Source organism: Balaenoptera physalus, assembly GCF_965194825.1.
Source record: "Balaenoptera physalus genome assembly, chromosome: 21".
NCBI classification, from domain to species: domain Eukaryota; kingdom Metazoa; phylum Chordata; class Mammalia; order Artiodactyla; family Balaenopteridae; genus Balaenoptera; species Balaenoptera physalus.
In genome coordinates, this window is record NC_138902.1 from 22297324 (window position 1) to 22310782 (window position 13459).

The 13459-nt window shown below is 43.5% G+C and overlaps 1 pseudogene across 1 annotated transcript; it reads right to left on the minus strand.

Annotated features, from left to right (window-relative positions):
* Positions 1–2953: 2953 nt before the first annotated feature.
* LOC309651690 (small ribosomal subunit protein eS7 pseudogene) lies at positions 2954–3592 on the minus strand (annotated as a pseudogene). The gene has a single exon. The product of its transcript is annotated as a small ribosomal subunit protein eS7 pseudogene (transcript).
* Positions 3593–13459: the final 9867 nt, after the last annotated feature.

A 13459-nucleotide genomic window follows, 5' to 3' on the forward strand; every position in this document is an offset into this window, starting at 1 on the left:
GCAAATACTCTAAGAGGAGCTATGTGAATTTGGGTTGGCCCAACTGGTCCTGTGGGATCTGTTTTGTGAGCCATCAGGGATTAGTTCTGAACGGTCTGGTTGGGTAGCCAAGTTGTCAGTTAACCAGAACCTGAAAGGAGGCAAGAGCTTTGTAAAACCCACCTAGTACTAGTAGCTGGCGCCAAACTCTAGCGAAGTTCCCATCTCTTTCCAGTGGGGTCTGAACAGGTAAACCTCTCCATCCTCCCCTGCTGCACTCCACTGAACACAGGATAAGGGTGCATGTTTATAAGCTCCCAGGGACCATGTGATATAACCCTTTACGTTCATCGTCTAATACGGTAGCCACCAGCCCCCATGTGACTACTGAGCATTTCCAAGTGGCTACTCTGAATTGAGATGAGCTGAATTCCAAGGCTTAACATGAAAATAGAAGGTAAATGAGCTCATTATTATGTTTTTAATTATCTGTTGAAGTGATAATTTGGTTACATAATACATATTATTAAAATTAATTTCTTCTATTTCCTTTTATTTAAAAAAAAATAGACTTTATTTTTTAGAGCAGATTTAGCGTCACAGCAAAGCTGAGCAGTAAGTAGAGAGAGTTCCCGTCTACCCGCTCCGTCCCACACCCGAAGCTTCCCCACTGTCAACACCCCGCAGCTGGACAAAACATTTATTACAATTGATGAACCTACAGTGACATATTGTTATCACCCAAAGTTCACATCCTCTAACTCCTTAATGTGGTTACTCAAAAATTTAAAACTCCATTTAGGGCATTATATTTATTTAGGGGAGCACTGCTTTATACCTTTCCTGGTGGCAAATCCAAAACAAAGACCCTTAAATACTTTGGATGATAAACACATACTTATACAAAATAGACTGATCCAGACTTTGAGATCTTAACCCGATTAAAAGCTAACCTTTGTCCCTTCTTTTTCTAGCCAGTTAGGAAAGAAATTACTTAGAGGAAGATCTTCATTTACAGTACTCTATCAACTGAAAGTCTTGTCTCAGAGCCAAACTCACTTTCCACCCATTCTTGGAATTTGACAATCAGCAGCAGCTTGCTGTGGCTCGGGGAGCTGAGATGGGCATCCCTCTGGGAAAATGTTTCACGTGTTTCTGGGGGTTTCTAGCTTCTGGTGCTGTTCTCTCAAAAGGCCAGTTTCTTTCTTTCTTTCTTTCTTTTTTAATTTTTATTGGGGTATAGTTGATATACAATGTTGTGTTAGTTTCAGGTGTACAGCAAAGTGAAACTGTTATACATATAGATATATCCACTCTGTTTTAGATTCTTTTCCCATATAGGCTAATACAGAGTATTGAGTAGAGTTCCCTGTGCTATACAGTAGGTCCTTATTAGTTATCTATTTTATATACAGTAGTGTGTATATGTCAACCCCAATCTTCCAATTTATTCCCCCTCTCTTACCCGCCCCAGTAACCATAAGTTTATTTTCTATATCTGAAACTCTATTTCTGTTTCGTAGATAAATTCATTTGTCGCCTTTTTTTACATTCCACATATGATACCATATGATATTTGTCTTTCTCTGTCTGACTTACTTTACTCAGTACGACAATCTCTAGGTCCATCCATGGTGTTGCAAAGGGCATTATTTCATCCTTTTTTAAGGCTGAGTAATATTCCATTGTATATATGTATCACATCTTCTTTATCCATTCCTCTGTTGATGGACATTTAGGTTTCTTCCATGTCCTGGCTCTTGTAAATAGTGCTGCAGTGAACATTGGGGTGCATGTATCTTTTCGAATTGTGGTTTTCTCCCGACTTATGCCCAGGAATGGGATTGCTGGATCATATGGTAGCTCTAGTTTTTGTTTTCAAAAGGCCAGCTTCACTCTCCGATCCCACAGGCCCTGTGCTAGAACCACTTCTCCCCATGTCCCCTCAGGGGCCTGGCCAGCCTGGGAGAGTCAGAGCCAAGGTTGGGTTGCAGCCTTGTTCTTTCCTGGCTCCACACTGAACGCTTACCTTGGAGATTGTTATTACCACTCAGTGCTTGGCTGCATTATCCTGAAGCCTTGTGCCATTAGCAGACTGGCTTTCCACACTTCAGAAACCGACTCATGTACTTCCCCCCAGGGCTCGCAGAAGAATGGTCTCATTTCCAAAGCTGGCCGGCACTTCAGGCCAGAATTGGCACGAGCCGCCGTCCAAGGCCTGGTGAGAAGGGCTTGTTTGCCTGAGAGGATTAAGCAGAGCGCGGTCGGCTAAGCTTCCACGGAGCCGGCTAAAGGACTTCAGCCCTAACCTCTTACTAGTGAGGGTCTCGCCAGCAACGACCAGCCACCGCGGCCCTCCTTTGTGGCTGGTGTTGCTCGTCGACGCCACTCCAAGGATGTCACAGCCCGTCTCTTTGCTGTCGCCTTTACCTCCCCTCTACAAACTCCATTTTTATTCTTCCGAAGAACGGCCCCATCTCCCTCCCTCTCCTCACCCCGTTTCTCTCACCCACCAGGCTGCCCGTCTCACTGAACAGGAAGAGGAACGGTAGTCACAGGCTCACATCCTCCTTTCCGAAGAACTTACCTAAACAGAACATTCACTTTTTTTTTAAAATTAATTTATTTTATTTATTTATTTTTGGCTGGGTTGGGTCTTTGTTGCTGCGCGCGGGCTTTCTCTAGTTGCGGTGAGCGGGGGCTACTCTCAGTTGCGGTGCACTGGCTTCTCACTACGGTGGCTTCTCTTGTTGCAGAGCACGGGCTCTAGGCACGCAGGCTCAGCAGTTGTGGCTCACAGGCTCTAGAGCGCAGGCTCAGCAGTTGTGGCGCCCGGGCTTACTTGCTCCGTGGCACGTGGGATCTTCCTGGACCAGGGCTCGAACCCACGTCCCCTGCATTGGCAGGCGGATTCTTAACCACTGCGCCACCAGGGAAGCCCAGAACATCCACTTTTTTCAAAAGAAACTTCCTCTTTTTTTTTTTTTATTGTGAATAATATTTTATTTAGTCATTTTTCTTTACAACTGAAACTCTAGGAATTCAAAATTAACGTCCTTGCCGGTGAGCTTCTTACAGACACCAGAAAATGTTTCAACCTCGTGTTCCACATCGTTCTGCTGTGCTTTATCCAAATGAACCTTTATGAGTCGGCTGCCATCCGCTCTCTTGCCCACAATCTCACTAGGGAAAACCAAGTCCTCCAGGATGGCGTCGTGCACGGCAGTCAGAATGCGGCTCCTGGGACGCTTTTGCTTATTGTTTGTATGGCTTTTTCGAGTTGGCTTAGGCAGAATTCTCCTCTGAGCGATAAAGACAACGTGCTTCCTGCTGAACTTCTTCTCCAACTCACGCACTAGCTGGACCTGGAGTTTCTGGAAAGATCTCAGTTGCGGAACAGGAACAAAGATTATGATAGCTCTCCGACCGCCACCAAATGCAATTTCCTTGGCGGCCGTGAAGTTCAGCTCCCGCAGCTGGGCCTTGAGGTCTGGGTTCATCTCCAGCTGCAGGAGGGCCTGCGAGATGCCCAACTCATACTCGTCCAGCTTCTCGCCGTTGGGCTTCATGATCTTCGCGCTGGAACTGAACGTGGCCTTGCTGACATCCGCAACCCTAAGCGCCCATGCCACCGCACTTAAGCGTAGCAAAATCAAAAGAAACTTCTGACTGGAGAAAGCAGGGTGAAAGTCTGTGTTCGTGAGCAACCTCGACCTGCAGGCCACCTCTCGATTCTGATTTAATGTTCTTTCCTCTGTCGGTTCTAACACCGACCCTGGAGTCAAAGGTCATGATCAAAAGTCAGTTTTCCCACAGTGCCCTTCTGTAGCATTGAAATATTTAAATTCTTTTCTTTTCTAATAGAGCTATATTTTCCTCTCTGGTCAAGGAGCTATTAGAAAGTGTGTCAGTTGCAAAAAAGAAAATCCTAACTAATGTATAAATATTTTATTTAAGATTTTTGCATTAGATTTATTAGCAAAACTGGTCTTCTGTTGTGAGTTGTGTGTGTGCATGATATACCATCGGTGTCAAATCTTGGCATCAGCGTTATGCTGGCTGTATAAGACGATGTTGGAAGCATTTATTTTCCTTACTCTAGAAAGGTTCTTAAAGTGTTAGAGTGACCTATTTCTTAAAGATTTAAAATAATTCATTTGTGAAATTATCTGGGTCTGCCATCTAGACAACTTCCCAACATCATACATGGTAATTCCTTAGGTTTTCCCATGTGTTTGCTTAGAATTAAGCATAAAGTTTTTTCAAAATTTCATCCATCTTTGTGTTATTTCCCCATTCTCCTTTCTAATTTTATGGACTTGTATTTTGTCCCTCAATTTTGGGGTGGGTGGGATATTAATGGTTTATCTCTTTCATTTAAAAGCATTAGACTTTGGATTCATTATTTTTTCGCCAAATATCTATTTTTTAAAATTTATTCATTTCAACTCTCAACATTATGTCTTCCTTTTGCTTTCTGTAATTAGCTTGGGTTCTTTTTCAGACTTCTTGAGTTGAATAATCAATGCATTATTTTGATTATTTTTTATTTATTAATGTTAAGTGCTTAAACCTAACAATTTTCCTCTGAGCATTGCTTTAATCATATTCTTAGGTTATGAAGCACAGCTTTTCAATTTATTCATAATTATCAGTATCTAGGTTTTCTGCTTAAATGGGCTGGGCTCTCTGCTCTGAATATCTACCTACTTTACGTTTGGGGCTTTCCTCTCTTTTGCAGTGAGAAAGGCCGGGGGAGCGGCGGCCTTAGAACACACAGGGGGCTGATCCTAGGACTCCATCCCGTGCCATCCACACGTCCCCCGCCATTCTGAAACGACGAACTTTAGAATCCCACTACAGAAACGGCCCTTCTTTCTCCTGTGTCCTCTCCAGGAATTTAAACTTAATTGTTCCAAGTATAGCACCCCAGGTTGGGTTTTATAGAATTCTTTCACTTACTTTCAGAGATGTTAGCATCCTGCTTTAGATCTAAAGAGGGGATGCTTCATTATACATTCAATCAACGTTTGTCGCGTGTCAGGCACCGGTCTGGTTGCTGGCACCCCTTGCTCCTGCTACTCTAGTTCAATTAGTGCCAAAAATTCTTCAGAATGGTTTGGGGATTATAGATATTATTTTCTGTATGTTCCAGAAAGAGAAAGAGACAGATAGCATTTTATTCCACCATCTTTTGTCAAATATGTCATTAATTTTGTTGACCAATACTTGAAACGTTTTTTAGACCTATGGGACTCATAGTCAACTTAAGCTTAATTTCCAAGTGACCACCTTCAGGAACAGAAAAAGAATTCTCTTGACTTAAGTATTTCCCAAGCACTAACTGATCTTTTGTCTCCTAAATAATATTCACCTTTATGCCTTTTACCTTCCATCAAGCAGCAGAATTTATTGGCCTGATTTATCCTGCTGAAAACACGAGGCCCGGCTGGTAACAGTGTGAGAGGGCTGAGTCCTGCCCTTGTCCAAGGAGAAAGCCCAAACTCCCAGCTCTTTGCAGACCTGACTTTGAATTTGAAAATGTGCTTAGCTTCTCTTGTTACTGCCCGAGGCTGTCTACTGGGGTAGAGGGGAGCCTGGCAACAACAGCTAATGAGGAAGGTCAGAAGGTGTGTCAATAAGCCCATTGTCAGAACTTTTTTCTTCTTCAACCTGCACAAATTGGTCCACAGTGAGACCCAGTAAGAGGGACCCTCAGTCCTCAGGTCACACAGTTCCTATGGCTCCCCTGGACAAGACCAACCCCAAAGAAAGAGATTTAAAACCTAATCATTAAAAAAATGGTATTTTAGTATTTAGGGAACAAATTAATAAGTCATACACACTTAAAAATTCATAAATTATTTCCTCTAGTGTAATAGCAATGCCCTTTCTTGATCCCTGAGTGAAAGGTGGTTATGGAGGTCTGACCAGCAGTAAGGATGAAAAACAAATGCATTAAGATGTGGAGGAAGTTTATAGACATTACCCCACTACCTATTTAATAAAATGCTTTCTTTTCAAGGAATAAAATATGTTTTTCATAAAAAAGAAGCTAATCATAAATCACACTGGAGGTTTTACATACAGCCAGAAAATTGTCAGACGGAGTAGAGCGTCTCTCAGGCAGACTTTTGCTCTGTGTTGCTGGCCTCCCTCATCCCGTGCTGGATGCCCTGAGCTTCCGGAGAGAGCTTGGAGACCAAGTCCAGCTCCCCTCTTGGGGAAACCAAAGGCAGTGCCAGGTGAGTGTGTAGACACTTTTCAGCCACCTGCCTTGTGTTACGATGCTTCAAAATGGCTTCAAGCCAGATACCCACTCCATACACTGGCTCAGGCTTTTAAAATTTAAAAAAAAAAAAAAATCCTCCTGCAATAAGAGTTGGCAGGCTCTCCTTGAGGGGACGTGGCAGATGCCTTGTCTCCATACACTTTTGGGGGATGTCGTATCTTTGAACTTAGCCTCTCTTGCTAGCCCTTTCTGAAAGAAGACAGTGTAACCAAGATATCTTCCAAGACAGATGACTCTTCTACTTATTTTTTCAAAGGAGTGGGTGGGAAATGGAGAAGAAGTGACCAGAGAGATGGTGGTGGGAATCCATGGTCTCTGAGGTAGTCTGTGATTGTGGGGGGGGGAGGGCTGAAGCACAGGACAGTCGTGCATGGATAAGGACTTGACACAAAAGGCTGGGCGATCTAGAGCTGGCTTCCAGAAGATGCTTTCCTTCTGGACCCAGCTCTCATAAGAGGCAAGATTCACTGAGCTGGTCAGGAGAGTAGCAGAACGGAGGTGATGGCAGCATTGAATGTTTCGCATCACAGGCCAGCCTAACCCTTCTGGAGAACCGACAGAGGCTCTGGGCTAAAAATGACCTCTCCTTCTAGAACTATCTTTGGAACCCTAAAGCTGACTTTCATCCTGAGGGCGTCTGTCAAACTCCAGTGGTCAGGCCACATGAGGAAAAAGCCTCCAGGAATCCCCTGGTGGTCCAGTGGTTAGAACTCAGAGCCTCCACTTCAGGGGGCACGGATTTGATCCCTGGTCTGGAAACTAAGCTCCTACAAGCCGCTCGGCGGCGCAGCCGAAAAAAAAAAAAGAAAAAGGCTTGGGACCTCACAAGGCACAGGATCTGGTAGAAGATCTTCACACAGTGAAGAGACCCCAATAGGTTATATTTTCGGTGTGGATATGAATTGGATATATGCTGTCCCTCCCCACGACCACCCAGACATCAAGGCAAACTGCCTTTCTCCAACCTTAGTACTTGGGTAAAGGAACAAAATCTCTGCCTTGATTATTCATAAACACAAGGCTATTGTATAATTTTCCAACTTCAATCCACACTATCTGGGTAGTCCCAAAAAACTGAAGTACAGAATTAGTATAGAGTGCTGCTGGGCTGGAAGTAGTCCTAGGCTCCTGGAAAAGCAAATCCTCTCAGATTTGCCTCAAAGAATTGCCATAGATAAAGCTCTCTGAAAATATGAGCTCATCAGCACAGATCACAGAATTCACAAAGATCCATAAGCATAACACAGCTGAAAAAACAGACATGGGACACAGCTTTCAAAAAGTTTCAGATATTGAATTATCAGCCAAGGAATATAAAACAAGTATTTTAAAATTGATTCAAAGGAAAAAAAAAATAATAGAGAGGTTTGTGTTAGTTTGCTAGTCCCGCCATAACTATGTACCACAGACTGTGTGGCTTAAACAATAGCGATTTATTTTCTCACAGTTATAGAGGCTGCTAAGTCCAATATCAAGATCAAGGTATTGGCTGAGTTGATTTCTTCTGAGGTGTCTCTCCTTGGCTTGTACATGACTATCTTCTCTCTTTGCCCTCACATGGTCTTTCCTTTGTGTGTGTCTGTGTCTCAATCTCTTCCTGTAAGGACGCCAGTCATATTGGATCAGGACCCATCCCAATGACCTCATTTAACCTTAATTACTTCTTTAAAAGCCCTATCTCCAAATACAGTCACATTCTGAGGTATTGGCATTTAGGATTGCAATATATGAATTTTGAGGGAACACAATTCAGCCCATTACATGTTCTATAAATAGTGAGGAACAGAAAAATATAAAAGTTATCAAGCAGATTTGGGAAAAGATCCAACTAGAACTAGAAATGAAAAATATCATAACGAAACTTTTTTGTAAGCCTCAGTGGCTGGTTTAAGAGAGGATTAGCATAGCTGAAGAAAGAATTAGAAAACTGGAAGACAGACCAGCAGTTTATTTTTTACACAGTCCAGAGAGATAAAGAGAAATAATCGGAACTGATGAAAGACTCCAATCCTCAGGTTCAGGCATCCCAAGGAACCCAAGCAGGATTTTTAAAAGAAAAAAGAGAGAGAAAGAAATGCACGCCCAGACACAGAATAATCAAACCTCAGAACACTAAAGCCAGAGAGGATCAAAAAAATCAGGCAAATGAGGTAGATAGGTTACTTGCAAAGGAATGACACATTTACAACTGACTTCATAAGGGCCATCATAGAAGCTAGATGATAGTGGAAGAATGTTTTTAATATGCTGAGAGAAAATAACCACCAACCCAAAAGTATATGTTCAGTGAAGACATCTTTCAAAAAATGAGTGGAGCAAAGACATTTCGAGGTAAGGAAAAATAAACTGAGATAAAAGGAAATTCTAAGGGCTTGTGTTAGGCAGAGGGAAGTAATCTCAGGTAGAAAGACAGATGAAAGATGGCACAATAGGCCAAGAACGTGGCAAATGTAGGTGTAAATCCAAAAAAACATTGCATGAAACAGTGATAATAAACTTCTGTGGGTAAAAGAAAGATGGAAATAAAATACACAGCAACAATAGCATATAAACTGGAAGGGGCAATAGGATTAAAGCATTGTAAGATTTTTTTGATAATGTACAGAATGAGGGAAACTTATTAATTACATTAGAATATGATATGCTTGCTTATTAACATTCTAGGATAAGCTGTAAGAGAAAAGAATTAGCTTTATAACTTTCAAATTATTAAAGAGGAATGAAAAGAAATCAGTCCAAAAGAGGCAAAAAAAAGAATAAAGAAGAGATACAGAGCAAGTAGGATAGTTACAAAACACAAAATAGATCTAGGTAAAACATTTCAGCGATTACATTTAAATAAAATAGACTAAATGCCTCAGTTAAAAGTCAAAGGTGTCAGACTGGATTTAAAGTATCTAGCAGCTACCAGCTGCTGCAGTGAAGGGAATAAGATATAATCCTTGCCCTTGAGAACCTCATGAGCAAACAAAAAGAGGCATGTACAGAGCTCATTATAGTGCAAGTTAGACTAAGCGCTAATGTTTGTCATTTCTATGTGAAATGCCAGGGAGGAGATAAGAGCGTAAGTCATTTCCCCTGCCTCAGAGTGACTGATCCTCTCTGGGGATAAAACATGTAAGCCTAAGAAACAGTTACCTAACAAATCCCAGTGATATTCCCATGAATGACCTTGGACTCAGAGTTCAAGGAGAACAAGCTAAGGAAAGTGCTCTCCCTGTCCCAGAGATGTGCTGTCCCCATGTCCTCGGAAGCAACAAAAGTGTATTTCTGTGAAAATGTGCATCTCCTCTGTGAGTGGGCAAGTCTGCTGGCACATGTTTTTGCAAGTTGTTTTCATCAGCTTCTCACCTGCTCAACTGAAATTCCCAGGCCTCACGAGACCCATTGCTTAACCAGGGTAGAGCTTAGTTCCATGTAGGACTGACAGGGCTGGCATTTAAAGCAATCACAACAGCAGGTGGATGCCCTAAATGTCCCAGGAGCCCATTTCCCAGACCAGCACTGTCCAACGGAACGTTCTACACTGACAGGAATGCACTGTCAGATACTGTAGCCTCTCGCCCATGTGGTGAGTGAGTTCTTAAAATGTGGCCAGTGAGACTGAAGAGTGGAATTTTTCATTTTATCCTATTTTAATTTTAATAAATTTGATTCAAATACCTTAATTTTAATTCATTCAAATTTAAATCATGGCTACTGTACTGAATAGCAGAGCTCTAGATCATGATGCTGAAGGACATAGTGAGGTAAAGAGTTTTCCTTGAGCGAATAGGTGCCCTGGGAATTCACAGAATCACTCAGCTCCCAAACCGGACCTTTTGGCTCTCAACAGCCAGACGGGCCCATGACACGGAGTCCAACTTCTCATCTCTCTCCACCCCCAGACCCAACTGCAATCTAAAGGACTCCCGGGACCGCTTAACCCAAATTCCATTAGCCTGAATCTTAACCCCCTGCTTCTTGTCTTTGCCAATTCAAGACGTTTCATCGGAGTGAATGGAAAGGTCAGGACACTTTCAATGGCACGTCAGTAGATCCTGGGACGAGGCCCAAGAGTATGAATTATGAAAAGCATGTCTAGGTAATTCTTGTGTGCTGCCAGATTTAGAAGCCATGTTGCTTCATACCAGAAACAGAAACACAGTAGAGAATTTATCATAATGGGAGCATTTCCTCACACAAGTATTTATTGAGCATAGGATATGAGCTAGGCTTTAGTGTAAGTTAGGGAAATAGCGGTGAACGAGACAGACAAGAGAGCTGTTACATACTCTAGCGTGGGGAGACAAAAATAACCGTAAACAAATAAAAAGACAATTTCAAGAAGAGAGTGTTCATCAACATGCAGGAAAAGAGTCTAATGAGATAGGGAATGATGAGGTTTGGGAGCTGCTTTAAACTGAGGTGGGGGAAATCCTCCCTTAGGAGGTGACAAAAAAGCTGAGACTTGAACCATGCAGAGTTAATTATGCCACGGTCTGGGGGGGAAAGCATTCCAGGCAGAAGGGACAGCAAGTGCAAAGACCCTGAGACAGGCACAAGCCAGGGCTGCCTGAGGTCTAGAATGAAGGCCAGTGTAATGAGCCTAGAGAAAAAGCCGAGAATGGAGGCAAGGAGGATGGGGTCAGATCATGTAGACAGGGGTCAGATTACATATATGGCAAGTGGCTTAAATTTTATTCTGTAATATGATTAGACACCATTAGCAAGATTTAAGCAAGAGAGCGATATGCAGGTTTACACTCTTAAGAAGTTATTTTGCCTGTTAGGTAGAGAATGCAGTACAGTAGGGGAAGTGTGGACACCCAGAGAGAGGAGTTCTTGCTGCAGTCTAGGAGGAGATAATGACTTGGATGAGGGCTGTAGCAGTGGATGTGGTGAGATGTAATTAGATTCTGGGATATATTCTGAAGTTAGAGCAAATAGGACTATGGCATTCAACGTGGGATATAACTGAAAAAAAGGAGTCAAAGATAAACGATTCTTAGCTTTTGGATCTGAGAACTGGGTAGATGAAGGAGTCCTTTGCCTCACAACAGAATCTTGGGGGAGAAACAGACTTTGGAGGGATGCGAAGACATCTGATTTGAGGTGTCTATTAGACATCCAAGCAGAGATGTCATAGAGGCAGCTTCCTTAGGGGAAAGATGAGGACTGGAAAGATAGAGTTGAAAGTCATGAATATATAGATGGTATGAGACTGAAAGAGATTACCTGGAGAAAGAGTGGAGAGGAGTGGGGGGAAATGGGAGAGGAGAGGAACAAAGGGAAGAGAAGAGAAAACTCTGAAGATTCAATGCCGCGGGAATCTAACATTAAGATGTCAGGCAGAAGAGAATGGAAAAAAGCAACAATATGGTAGGTAGGACGAAAACCAAGAAAACATGGTATCCTGGGACCCTGGAGAAGAAAAAGTTTTAAGAAGGAGGGAGGGGGTCAACCGTGACAATAGCTGGTGGGAAGTTCTGTAAGAAGGAGCAGAGAACTGGCCTCTGGATTAAGTAGGTGGAGGTCAGTGGTTCCCCTCTGAGGGCGTTGGGAATGAAGAAGCTGGTTGGGAGAGAAAGGAGGGTGAGAAAATGAGAGACAGTGATAACCTATACATTTGAGGAGTTTTACTCTAAGGAGAAGCAGAGAGATGGGCCGTGGTTGGGCTGGAATGTAGGTCAAGGGAACGTTTGTTTGTTTTTGTTTTTAAGATGACCTATGTCAAGTCAGATGTACGTGTCCACGAGGATAATCGTAGAGTACGAAAGCTTTTGAAGATGCAGAATGATAAGCCAGTCTCACTGCCCTCCGAGAAATCAGTCTGTGGTCACCTGGAGAACCCTTAGGGACCACTGCTTGTCTGAGTCATATGATGAGAGCTGCGCCTGTGGACACTCTTGAGTTTCCATGTATGAGAATAAAGGCTAATTTTAATTGGATTGGACAGTGGGAATGTGGCCACTAACGGCTTGACATCTTGGTCTTTTAACAACTCTGGGTGGTGATTCCATCAGTTGGCGTGAATCTTGCCACCCAGTGAGGCACGCCACTTCTGATCCGGCCCCTGGCGGAGCTGGGGGCCCTGGATGACTCGCCGAGCCAAGTGCTCCCTTGAGTGAGCACCACACAGAGGGCAGTCCCCTTGGGCTTCCATCCGCTACTGCAACCGAGGGCCAGTCCCCACCCCCAACCCCAGATAGCGTGGACAGGGCTGGCCTTCAGAATCATTGCCCTACTCACCTGGGGTCCGCTGCCTTCACCCATGGTTGTCCTTTTCGCCCTTAACAAGTCTTCGCTTTCAGGCAGTAGACACTCAAGATGTCACAGGAACTTGGTGTGGGAGAGCTGGTTCCTCAGTCTCTTCCTTTCTCGTGAATTGCTCCGCTGTAAGAAGTCAAGAGGAGATGTATGGGTGGAGGTGGAACCAGGCACACTCTAGCATCGATGTGGATACATTGCTACAGAGCCAGGTGTCTGAGAAGGTTTTTTGTTTTTTTTTAAAGGGATAGACTATTCCTGCTCTCCTCTCAAACCCCAAAGCACAGGCTTTTTAAATAAGGACCACCAAATACCTGGTAATGTCCATGATGGAGCAAACTGCTACCCTCCAGACTGAGGACAGAGTGGCAGTAGGCAATAGACCCAGATCCAGCTATGGAATCCAGTTTTCCAGGAAGCAGTACATGTTACTATCTGCCTTGAGAGCTGAGGTCTGCTTTCTAATGGCATCGTGGCTGCATTCCCAGCCCAGCCTGGGAACAACTGCCTAGGCCTTGCCAACAAAACACCAGTAATCCATGCGGCTGAGTGCACATACCCGTACTGGGATGCCCAGGCTGAGAAGGGATGCTTCAATGCCACTCTAGAATAGCTTACAGGGCCGCAATGCTCAGTGCCATCTGTGATTAAAATGGAGTTTGCTTACTCAAAACAGAGAGCTTTGGTGATTGCTGTTACCCTAGGAAGCCATTTGGGCAAATACTAAAAATCACAGCTGTGTGGTGCCCTGCAGTGTAACTGCCTTCTCTTTGGTTTCACATGAGCTTGTGTTTGAATGAGAGCGCTCCGGTGGCCATTGGGGGACAATAGAAAGAAAGATCAGATATCACCATGTAAGCATTAAATAACTTGCGACGCCAGGAAACGACACTGAAGCAAGATGTCAAAGGAATAGCCCTGTGCTGGCAGGTTCTGGGC